This window comes from Triturus cristatus, chromosome 2_1 (genome assembly GCF_964204655.1).
Source record: "Triturus cristatus chromosome 2_1, aTriCri1.1, whole genome shotgun sequence".
Taxonomy (NCBI): Eukaryota; Metazoa; Chordata; class Amphibia; order Caudata; family Salamandridae; genus Triturus; species Triturus cristatus.
This window is the reverse complement of record NC_140581.1, coordinates 267,307,532-267,320,399: the sequence shown is the minus strand read 5'-3', so window position 1 is coordinate 267,320,399 and position 12,868 is coordinate 267,307,532.

The following is a 12,868-nucleotide window of genomic DNA, read 5'->3' as shown; positions in this document are numbered from 1 at the left end:
GAGTAGTTCTCTCGGGCATACCCAGAGATGCCTTCTTACCTCCTAACCAGAGACGTCCATGGTGGTAGGGACTATCTTCCTCAGCTGAGTAGCTAACCGCTATGTATTGGCTCTAGGTTGTTCAAGCTTGAACTTTTCCAAGGATTTATTCCCACTGTGATACCCTCTCTGAAATTCATATACAATTATATCAGGAGGAGAAGGCCCTTCAGCACTTAACATTGCTGAAAACTGCAGACATGCGGTTACTCAGAAACTATTACAGCATGGTCTGAAACTTGCTGGTGGAGAGGCTACCTTTGTGGTTGAGGCTCACAAATCATATAGGATAGAAGTATTCTATTCCTGGGTTACATATCCGGTTGCAGACAACACAACAGAATAATTTCACAACTACACCCAAGATGGAGTTCCAATAACTATACACCATATGAAGAAATAGAAATATCTTTAACATACCAAGAACATAGAAATTGATTTGATGGCAACCTTCCACACACCACAGAAAATGTTAGACTCGTCCCCTAAACAATGAGGGAGCAACATGGCCAGTATTAGCTGGATACACATTGCATCCTAATATGATAATTTATCAGCAGTACATTTGTGGAGAGTATACAAACACTTAGTGAGTCAAGTCAAGTCAAAAATTATGTTTATTTAGATCATAGTCTTTAAACATGTGCAAATGGAAAATTACTGGTTTAAAATATTCTACAGCATGCAACAAAATAATTACAGATTAAAATATTCTACAGCAAATTTATAAAATTTCCGTACACTGAAAACATGTCTCAAAGGAAGGTACCAATAAAACATCACTTTCTTTGGATGGTCCTTACCCTTTAAGAATTATTATCATATTCAAATCAACCTTTTCTCTTAGACAAGCTATATAATTCATTTATTATAATATTTCTAAAATTTTGCTTATATATTGTTAGAAATCTTTGTACTACCTTTATATAATTCCCTAGAGCAATTGCGGTTTCGATAGAGGGCATTTCCGTGAGGAAATTGACCGCCTGTGCCCGTGTTCTTATATCATATTTTTAAAATACTGGGCGCAGACATAGTTTACGCTGTTCTAATATAGTTATGCAATCTAACAGGATATGCACTATATCCCCTTTTGTGCCCAGCCTACACTTGCAGCACCCTTTATGATCTAATATTTTCGATTTAGTTTCTTTGTTTACCAGCCACGGATTAATCCCAATTCGCATCCATAATATCTCCTGTCTATACCAGTGGTTTGGTAAGATGTCCAAGTAAGGGAACCAGTTTTCCTTAGACCAGGAGCTCATCATAAACTCTACAGATTTTTTCCTAGTCAGGTATTCCAAGTCAGTTCTTCTAGAAACTTCTTGCCCATTAAACTTCAGATCACTTTTTGTGCACTCTATTCGTAGCGATTCTCGGCATATGACCACCTTTATACACTCACAGGCCTGCGCCATTTTCTTCCTACATGTTTTTGCCCATTTTAGATTACTAAATTCAATCTCTTTTCTACACCATTGTGCTACTTTCTGGCCTTTTTCATTTTCCAAACGTTTCCAAAATCTAATCACCGCTATTTGTGATTGTACCCCGCAGGCAATTGTTCCTAGTTCAGTTCTTATTGCTTGGACCATTGATGATGGGGGCAGGGACAGAAGGTTTTTCAGGCATTTTCCTTCCTCCAGGTCCCAGACTCCTTTACGGCTCAAATAAAGGATTTCTGCGCCATAGAGTACTTGTGGAGGTATCATTGCACTGAAGGCCTTTAGTAACGGACGGTGAGACATATCCCCGTAATCACGGTTCAACATTTTTAGACCAGAAATTGATGTTTGAGCTTTCGCTTTTTGGGCTTCTAGATGTGTATGCCAGTTTATTGTCTTTTCAAACCACATCCCTAGGTAGTGATATTCATTAACAGATTCCAGTTTAAGATCACCTAAGAACCAATTAAACTTTATTACCTTTTTTCCAAAACATAACATTTTTGTCTTGTCCAAGTTTACTGTTAGAAATTTCCTTGCACAATATTCACTAAAAGATTTCAGCTTTCTTTGGAGGCCCATTTCAGTCTGGTCTACTATTACCAAGTCGTCCACATATAAAAGGCAGGGCACCTTTTTTCCATCCATTCTTGGGCTAGCACTACCCTCAACTTCTAGGCAGGCTGGTAAATCAGACAGAAATATAGAGAATAACTGTGGGGCCAAAACGCAGCCCTGTCTGAGGCCGTTTTCAATAGGTATTTTTGGCGTTAATGACCCCTCAGTATCCTTGATTACTTGTGCCCAATTACCTCGGTGTAGTTCTTTTATTATAGCCAGCAGGTCTTTAGGTATATTTTTATTCATGAGAGTTTCCCAGAGGCAGGCTCGGTCTACTGAATCGAATGCTGCTCGAAAGTCAACGAAACAGCAACAAAGCTTACCGTTTTGTTCCGTCGACTTTCTCGCCATTGCCCATAGAGCAAAGCAATGATCTATCGTCGAATGCTCCTCTCTGAATCCTCCCTGTTCAATGGGTACGATTGAAAACTCGTCGACCCAAGCATTTATTCTAATTAACACAATTTTTGAAAATACCTTTTCTCCTATATCTAGAAGGTTAATCAATCTATAGTTTTGTGGCATGTCCATGCTACTTTTTTTATGGATTGGCCTGATTACAGCGTCCTTCCAGTTCATTGGCATTATGCCTTCTACTAATATTATTTGGAACAGCTGGGAGAAAAATCTTGCCCACCATTTTATCTGAGACTTTAATATTATTGCTGGGAGATTGTCTGGTCCTGCGGCACGGGTTAGTTTCAGGTTCCTTATTGTATTTTCTACTTTCTGTTCGGTAAAATCTGATTTGAAATCTTCTGATATTTCCTGCCAATGCTGGAGCTCTATGACTCCTAAAAGTTCTCGAGGGCCATGCAATTCCCTTAAGTATTTCTCCCAGGCTGTCTCGCTAACGACACATTTAATTTCCCCTGCTGTGGGAGCGGATGCTGCTTTTACCAGTTTCCAAAATTGTCTTAGATTTTTAACTTCAATTGATTCTAGCAGATTTACCCAACATTTCTCTTTATACGACCTTTTAGCATCAGTAACCATCTTTTTAAACTCAGTTTTCAGCTTTTTAAGATAATTTTGCCTCTCTTGGTTGAGCTTTTTTCTTTGGCTTCTCAATACTGTCCTTATCTCCTTTTTTTTAATTTGACAGTCAGTGGAGAACCATTTCAGTCGGCTAACCGGTATTATTGTACCGTTTCGTTTATCCTTTTTTAGTTCTAGCCGTAGACACTGTACTACTTGGACTATCTTCTCCTCGTACCATTTCAAGTTTTTACTCCCTAAGTCTCCCAGTTCTACCTTAAGTTGAAAGGACTTTAATTTTTCCTGATATTCCTCTGTCAGTCTTGTCGTCACACGCTTGGGGTAGTCAACTTCTTGTGGGATCACTTTTTCTCTGGGTTCCCTCCTTCCCTCGTATACCGTCAATTGCAATGGATTGTGATCGCTGCTTACATTTTGGTGTATTCCCGAACCAGTGGGAAATTCCAGGCTAGCATAAAAACATAATCAATTGGGCAATTTTGTAAACCTATTTTGAAGGTATTATTTGCCAGGCAGTCTGTTTTGAATCTGCCATTTAGGCAAAAGAGACCCTTCCTCCCTAGATAGTTTACCAATTCCATATCCTGTTTCGAGGGATCACATGCTGGAAAACAGGCATAGTCGATTCCATATGCATCCAACAGTTCTCTGTGCCAAAGATCGGCCTTTTTTGGGTGCAGCTTATGGTTAAAATCCCCCATGATTAACAACACATCTGCAGCATGGTTTTCTAATAAAGAGTCTATATCCTATTTAAAATTCCCCATCTCAATTACATACTCTGCCGCATTATCCCACTGCATGTATACATTTATAACAGTTAAATTTTCATATTTCTCATCCAAGGTCAAGAGGTCTAATCTGCATGCCAATAGCCATTTACATTTTACTTTTAGCAATTTTACATTTCTTATTGCTTTTGTTGATATAAGAGTCATAATTCCCCCTGATGGGCGACCAAATCTTTTTTTCTTGGCCGGTCGGTTTAGTTGAAGGTAGCCCTCGAAGTTAGGGGTTTCGTCGCATACCCAAGTCTCTTGTAGACAGGCAATTTCCACTTTATTTACTAATTTCTTTATATGCTCTTGTTTTATCTCATTGCCTAAGCCATTTATGTTCCATGATAAGAGACTTAGGATATGCGACCCCCCCTCATCCTATTCTACCTCACTTAGACCACCATCTTCAGCCATTCCCTCCGCATACCTCTCGGAAGGTTCTCCCAGGTTGCTTCTTTGACTCCAATTACCCCATGAGTCTTCCTTTACTGTGTTATTTACCACTATGTTCAGGCGGCTACCCTCTTCTTCATTATCTCTCAGTAGCCTCACCTGTCTCCTCCCAAGGCCTGCATGGCACTTTAGGAAACTACTTCCTGATTGTGCATTTCTCTTTAGTTCCCTCTCTGGGATTAACCTTATTCCCACATGGAGTATCTCACTCGCTGCTTTCTCAATGGCCATTTTTACCAGATCAGAGTAAAGTAATACTCTTGTTATTTCCTTGCCATTTGTATTTTCCATGAAACCCACCTGTCTCAGATCTTCCGAGCCAATCCCACTCAGGCTTGAGCATTTAGAGAAGGAAGTCAGGATTTGCACCATATTTAATGAGTTCATTTTCCTCAGTTTCTTTTCCCTTTGTCCTGATAGCGCCGGTTCCAGGTACACCCATTTGTTATTACCCACCTCTAATCCTTTCTTGGGGGTTTCTGGATTTAACTGTCTACCATTTGCCCAACCTGGGTGCCCCATTTTACTATCCACTTCTGCTAGAACTTGGGGATGTGGTGCTTCACCTGGGTTAACATACCTCTGATAGTTTCGGGTTTGTCCCCCTAGGGATGAATTTACTCTCTGATTTGCAAATTTGGTTTTTAATAGTCCCTCATTTAAACCCTTACTACTCTGGCTCTTCCTTTGAATGCTTGGGGCATTTCTTTTGTTCTCTGCTATCAGAGATCTAATGGGTACAAAAGTCAGGGCAGAGGCATTTAGGCTTTGCTCTTCCACTACCTCCCTTTCTTTCCTTTTTCCCTTTAATGCTGTTTTGGGGGCCAACTTCTTGCGTGCCCTACCTTTAGTGTGAACCCTTACATATTCACATATCCTTTTTATCAACATTGGGCATTTGGATATATATATACGTTATCTGGTGCTTCTGCCATCTCACTCACTGTACTTTGTTCTGTGGGCTGGGGAGTGACTACTGATCTTAACATGTGAGGCATTTGTCCTTTGATTCCTACCAGCTCCTCTTCGATCTTTTTTAAGGACAGCTTTTGTGATTTTAAGACTCCATTATTCATCATTGTTACTTCTAGAATTCCCTGAAGGGTTTTCTGTAACATAAAAAGTAAGTCCATCATGGAGGATGAGGGTGACGCTGACAGGACCGAGTCCTGGAGACTGTTTCTCTCAGGGATAGCTTGGCTTCCTGTACTTGGAGAGTCCTGCTGGGTTGCGTTTTTTAGCCCATTTAAATTTTGAAGTACTTGGTGGTATGAGGCGAAACTTAGACCCTGACTTTCATTTCCCAATTGCCCTGCATTCTCCGATGTTTGCAAAGAAAAAAGTTTTGGGGATGTTGAAAGACGTGGTGCTGCTATTTGTAAGTTTTGGCTCAAGATGGAATGGTTTATTGACAGGGGATCCTCCATTTCTTCTTCTAGGGAGACTCCCATTCCTTTCTCTGTCCGGAGCTCCTCCTCAGTTTCCAGGTTTATTGCGTTCTCAGTCCGGTGCTCCTTCTCCGTTTCCAAGTTTATTATGGGTTGCTCTGCGATTTTATAGTGTTGCCCTACAAAGTCCTTTAAGGATTTAGTGACTGGAGTGCTACCTTTCAGGTTGGGTATTGAGGTGCTACCATTTTGGGCTTGCAGGTCTTGTTTGGTAGCTCTTTTATTTTTCCTCTTCTTTCGTAACCCCTTACTATTATCCTCGGGGGAGGCCTGGCTTTCCTGGTTCTCTTCCAGTGTCCTTGACCCCTCCCGTAACTCACTCCTCCCTGGGCTTTCTTCGAAAGCTTCCTTGCGTAGTTTTTGCTTCCTTTTCGGGGCCATCGTCCTTTTAATTTCAGAGCTACTTGGCTCAGATATTGCTTTGGGGCGTAATTCTGCCTTTGCCCCCTGCAATTATCCCCTGTATACTGCCAATTCACAGTTTTAAAGATGCTTAGCCGGGAGGTGGGTTGCTACAGTTATTCCCTCACTCATGCACTCACTTACCTCTGTTGTACCGGTTGCCTGCCCAGCCTGCCTAGCCGTTCTTTTGAGGAGCACTTTATCAGGTGGCCTTCCTTTTTCTTCTTTTCGTTTTCGCCGTGGGAGCAGGCTTCTCGCTGGCTGGCTGGCTGGCTGGCTGGTTGGCTAATCGGTAGGCGTAAACACGGTAGCAACAGAGCATAGCAGGTCTTGGTTGGCTGGTATTCACAGGGTTCCTCAGTACACCGATCAATATCAGTGAGCACCGTCGCATTTCTCAGGCCCGAAATCACAGAGAGGTGCTCTCTACGATGTATCACCCGTCCACTTCTTCTCCGGCGCTGCAGGGATTGACCCAGGACCCAGGGAGCACTCACTCCGCCTGTGGTCACCAATGCCAGCCTCCCGACCGCCGGCGCCCCCAGGGCCCGGGGCTTCAGGCCACACCACCGCCTTTACGGCCGCTGCCGTCACTCAGGCTCTCGGCGTCCTCCCCCTCAGGGCCTAAATCTATTCGGGTCTCCTGTGTGCCCCGAGGGTCTGTGGCGCAGCCGGGGCAGAAAGGTGCTGCTCACCTTGGTTTCCCGGAGCCTCGGGAATACACAATCCGCCCACCAGTAATCCGCGCCGACCCTCCAAATTCTGCCTGCGCCACTTTACAGCAATGTCCCCGATCTGTACTCTGCTCTCCCGGCCTCAAACACCACTCGAGGCCCCGGCGTCGCAGCTCGTTGACCGAACGGCTCCGTCGATAGATCAGCCATGTCCCGAAAGCTCCGAACTGCCCCCACCAGGTGTTAGGGTTAATCTGATACAGAGGATCCGTCACCTCACCTCTGGTGACGGAGGATGACGGAGGGCCAAGTGGGGAGCCGAGCCAGTCCTGGCTCACCGTCTGCGGCTTTGGCAGTGCTTCGGTGTTTTGCTGCGTTCACGCTCACCACCGCGTTCACGCTCACCTGCCGCGGGAAAACTAGAGCCTGCACGGTGGTTGAGTGGCTTGGAAGTGGTTTAGGAGGGGTGGACTGATTGATTGAATACAGCCTCTAGGGGGGGCCCAGGAAAGCACGGGACTGGCCGGGCAGAGGGCAGAAGGCCGACCTGTGCTACGATCTTAATGGTTGCTGCCTTCTCTTGGGGCCAACCGCTAGTAACCCTCACCCCCCTCTCCCCTGCACCTGCCCCTTCGTTGAGGAGACATGCGGGTGTATGGCCCCCGCCACGTTGACTGCTCCCGCTGGGCACAAGGACCCCCCAAGGGGCCAGGGGGTCGAGGGGGCTTACCGCCGCCGCAGGGACTGGTGCAGGTGCCATGTGCAGGTTGGTCCCCAGCTCACCGGTTTGCGGCTGGTACATGGCTGTGGTGAGGGCGGCTGCTTACGGTGGCGATGGCTGTGGGCGCTGCGACTTTGGCTCAGATGGGGCTCCGCAGGTTCCGGCAGATTAGCGGTTAGCGGCTAGCGGTGGCGGTTAGCAGCCCACCGCCGTTACAGCTCTGCTCCTGCTCACGTTCCTTGCTGCTGTAAAGCGTGCTGCAAAACGTGGACTGGACACAAAATCTGACTCCATGCAATTGGAAACTCATTGGGCTCATACAAGTCAATCCTCGACTGTCACAGTCTCCAACTTTGCCCCACTGTTGCCCCTTAGTGACAATATACAGAAGTTTGACACAGTTCGTTATGTGAACATTAACACATAACCCTGCATGACCTGCTCAAGCTGCTCAAGCTGTACAACCACGATTGGCTACTCTGTGTATCAGATCACAAACACTAAATGCAGTCATGGGTAAGGTTCCCTTGAGACAGGATTAGATTCTGTTCTGGATTGCACAAAAATCAAATCAGCTTGAAGCGGTGTTTCTCCATAAGAGACCGCAGGAAAAACACAGAATATTAATAATTTGCTTGGCGAGGGGGGTAGCTCCCCCTCTGGAGGATTGAACCACTTGGAGTACAGTTTTGCTGTAGTATATACATAATACAACATGTGTGTATTTGGAAAGTGCAGGTTCACCCAAGGGTATAGTACTCATTTTATCAACATCGGAAGGATGAGTGGACCCACCAGGATTTGAACCTGTCACCGGGATATCAAACACAGACCCCTGTAGTGGATGCATCAGTCCACTAAGCCACCAGACCGGGTATCCCTTCATTGCTGTTTTTCTGAAAGTACTTAAACAGATACAGTATGAATATGGAGCAGCACCTGCCCTGGATTTGGTAATGAAGTTGATGGACAATTTACTGCTGTATCTGCCAGTATGTTAAGTAACATAAAGGGGGAAGCTGCAGTGTTGGCTATACACCAGCGTCTAAGGTAATTGGCTCCAGGACAACAGGAGCACGAATTACCTAAGATTATCGAAGAAACCTATGCTAGGCTAGATTGCGATAATTTGGGAGCCAGACCTGGTATGTCACAACTAAAGAGTAAATCTGAAAAGGAGAACTCTAAGCAAGCACCTGAATCTTCTACAAAGAAGAAGTGGGAGATTAAGAAAAAAAAAGATAAAACTAAATTACGGGGTGGGTCTCCTCCACAGGAAGCCAGTGAGAAGCTCTGTAACCTGCGTAACCATGATAATATTAGACCACCTGAAAGGTATCAGGATACTGATACACTTAAGTCTCATTCCTTTCAGGAGTCATCCAAAAAATGTTCAGAGAGAGGTAGACGGTCAGAGTGTAGATCAGAGAAGCACGGGAAACCGAAGAAGGACTCACAGCGCTCACCTGACTACATCATTAAACAGTTAGATAAACCTAAAACATCAAAACCTCAATTCTAATAGAAGAAGGTAGCTGGACTGACAGACTTACGTTCAGGCATGCCACGGATATTGAGAACACTGCTTCTGGATGGGGAATGGGCAGTGACCATGCTGTACAGTGCAGCAGAGGTCACAAGGGTTCATCACAACCTGATGGATTGTCTTGCTGGAGTAGCGCTGAGTGAATATATCCAGGTGGAAACACTGGGTACTAGGCTAGGCGTCCCACATCGTTTGTACAAAATACAACTCCAATTGGAGGGGTACACACCTAGAAATATTAATGTTCTCTTTTGGGAGGGCTTAACATACGGATAAGATATTCTTTTGGCTAAAAAAGATTGCCCACCTGATTTCATGATGGATTGCCCAAATGGAGAAACAGTAATTTTATCTGCCTTTTTTAACTTCGTCCGTAAATAAAATACCTCAGATCGAGCCCACAATCTCAAAGCAATACCCCATAAAGAATGAGGCTAAAAAACAAGTTAGAAAGATTCTCACACAATTTGAATACCGGGGTGTAGTACAAATTTGCAACTCTTCAAGGAATAATCTCTCGTTTCTTATAATGAAACCTGACCATTCATACTGTCTAGTATTACAAACACTTAAACACAGCTACTGAATATTTGCATTACAAAATGAAGAACTTTCCTGGAAAGGCTGGCTGCCGACTCTCCTCCATCCTCTTCCTTCTTCTGTCTCCAGTCCCGGCCGGCAGCAGGAAGCACCCGGGCAAACAGGCCAATGACAATGCTGCAATGCAGCGTTGTGATTGGTCTGAGCACCGTGGTTCGGCGCTCAGACCGGGACAGGAAGCCTGTGCATGTTCCTCTGCAGGCTGTGTAATGCAGCCTGGTGGGGAACATGCAGAGTGCGCATGACTGTTTGGCCAGTCCAAGAGGTCCGGCCAAACACTCATGAGCACTTAGGGAGTGCAAACCACTCCTCCCCCTGCTCTGGTCAGCCACGCCACTGACAGCAATAGATAAAATAAAATGATAATAACGTTTAGTTACTATCATTTTATTTTTCCTTTTGAGCAGTGGGACGACGTTCCTCCGCCTTAGCAGAGGAGCCACCACTGATGGAATTTTCTGCCAAACTGCAGCACCTGGGAACAGGTATTTGACCTCATTCAGCATGCTGGGTTTTCAAAAACACTTGTGTTGATTGCCACAGGGGTAGAAGAACAGCCCAGGCTATCAGACAAGACAACAGAACTCCTACAAGATTCAGATGACCAAGCATTGTCCTACGTCGATGACATATATTTGACAAATGAAGTACTTTCAGAGCACTTGAAAAGAGTAGATCGCATAATTCTGGGATTTGCTCACATGGGCTACAAATTTAACTTTGAAAAATCAAAAATTGCCCACCTTAATGTCCTATTTTTGGGATAAGAGTTGTCAAGTGAAGGCAAAAGCCTGGAAAAACACTTCTTAGAGAAGGGTGCACTCAAACTATGTTGAAGAGGTTTCGATCTATATTGGGATTTCTAAATTGTAGCAGGATTTACACTCCAGATTACACAGAATGGATTAAACCATTCTATGACCTGATCCGTCCAGATTTCTCAAGCACACACTGGACTACAGAACATACACAAATAATACATTCAGTACAAGCTGACATGCTAGCTTCAAAACACTTACACACATTTGTAAACACAACCGACCTGGTGATCTGCGTCATCGCTGGGGCATCAGGGTACACCTATGTTACATTCAATGAAGGTGACACTGTTCCAACAGTATATATATCGCATTTATACACCAATGCTAAAATGTGTTTTTTGTACACCCACAGAAAAAATACTGACAGTGGTACAGACTGCTGTGGAGAGACAAAGAGCACTGGCCCAGGGAAAACGCATCATTGTCGTGACCCTGATGCCGACCCTAGAGGTTGTCACAAGAGCAAGCGTTCCAAACAAAAAGCATTAAAATCCACGTTGTATACAATGGGCTAACTCACTCACAGCAACAGATGTAGATTGCAGATTTGACTCTACAATGCAAACACAAGCCATTTTGCATAATGAACAAGAATATCCTCGGACAATGAAATAATGCCCTTAGAACAGTATGATTACATCCTATATACTGATGGTTCTACCCAGCCTGCCGTAGGGAAAAATCAGCAATACTCAGCAGCGTGCACAGCCGTAATAGGGTGCATGCAGGATGGAGAAATCCATCCTAAGAAAACCTACATGCAGTCACTCAGTGACCTCACTGCCCAGTTGGCTGAACTTAGGGCTCTAATTCTGGCACTGGAGAATACAGGTAAAGGATTCCCCACACTCATAGTGTGTGATTTGTATTACTGTGGACAGTATTATAATGAATATCTACACGACTGGAGACATAATGGATTCAGAAATTCAAAAGTGTGCATAATAAAGCACAAGATGCTTTGGGGACAAGTGGTAAAGCTGAAAGATTGTTTGGCATGGACTCATGTAATCCACACATTGAGTCATCAACGTGCTGGCGAACATGTTGCAGGGAATTCCATGGCTGCTCAAGCCGCGAAAGCAACAGTGAGAACTGCTGCAGTTGCTGCAATAACTTGTTCAAGTACGAGGATAGACAAAGACACTGCATGCAATGACACCCACTTGCCAAAAGGCTTTCCACTCAAGTACTCCTACAAGTTAGATGCACAAAACATACAATTTGCTCACATTCTGGGAGTGGGGGAAAGAGTAGTACCAAATTCAGTAATACTAGCTGCATCAGCACAGGCCGGAGTGACTGCTACAATTTCATTATTACAGCAACACTTCTGGTGGCCAGGTCTTTACAAACAGCCCAAGGACTTTGACCTCAAATGCGACATCTGCCAGCAGATGAAGGGTTCCACCATGGCATGTCCACCACAGACACCTCTCCTGATTTCAAACAAGCCTCTGGCTTATGTTTATTTGGGCCATTGCATCTCTATGTCATCAGATGGAGCTTAAAAGTGTAATATGATAGCAGTGGAATCCTGCTCTTGATTCCTATGATTATGACCTCAGCACTCGGCTGATGCCCAAACTGTTATAAAGAATCTGTGAGTCTATATCAGGACATACACAGTTGGCACACTACATTCTGACCAAGGTATGGTGTTTGACTCTCTGGCTTACAAAGAGGACATGGGAAGTTTATGGTGTGACCCTGCGTTTTTCCCCCAATACCATCCAGAGGGAAACGCAGTCATGGAGACCTCGACAGTCCCAGCATAGTGGCGGCGAAAACACCATTTAATCTAATTGAACGTCTGTCTGTTTTACAGGAACTGAACAGTTTCCAGGATGAACAAAGCAATGCCCAAGTAAATGTACCACCACTGGTGAAGTGAAGGGAGGGATGTATGATGTTACAACGCATGCTTTTACAATGCATGCTGTTACAACAAAATTTTTACAACGCAAATGCAGTGACAACGCAAGTCTTTACAACGCAAGTCTTTACATCGACTTGCACTAGATGGCGTGCTAACATTAAAAAAGTGTAATTTACTATTCTAACTCCAGTCCACGTAACAGTAGGGAAGGTGTTTGGATAGTAAACTACACTATTTTTAATGTTAGCACGCCATCTAGTGCAAGTCGATGTAAAGACTTGCGTTGTAATGGCATGCGTTGTCAATGCATTTGCGTTGTAACAGTTTTGTTGTAATGGTAGTGCGTTGTAAAAGTTGCGTTGTAAAGGTTGTTCCCCGAAGGGAGTACTGGCAAGGCCTCGCTGGATCTTGAAGATCTGGTCAGGGAGAAAATAGTGG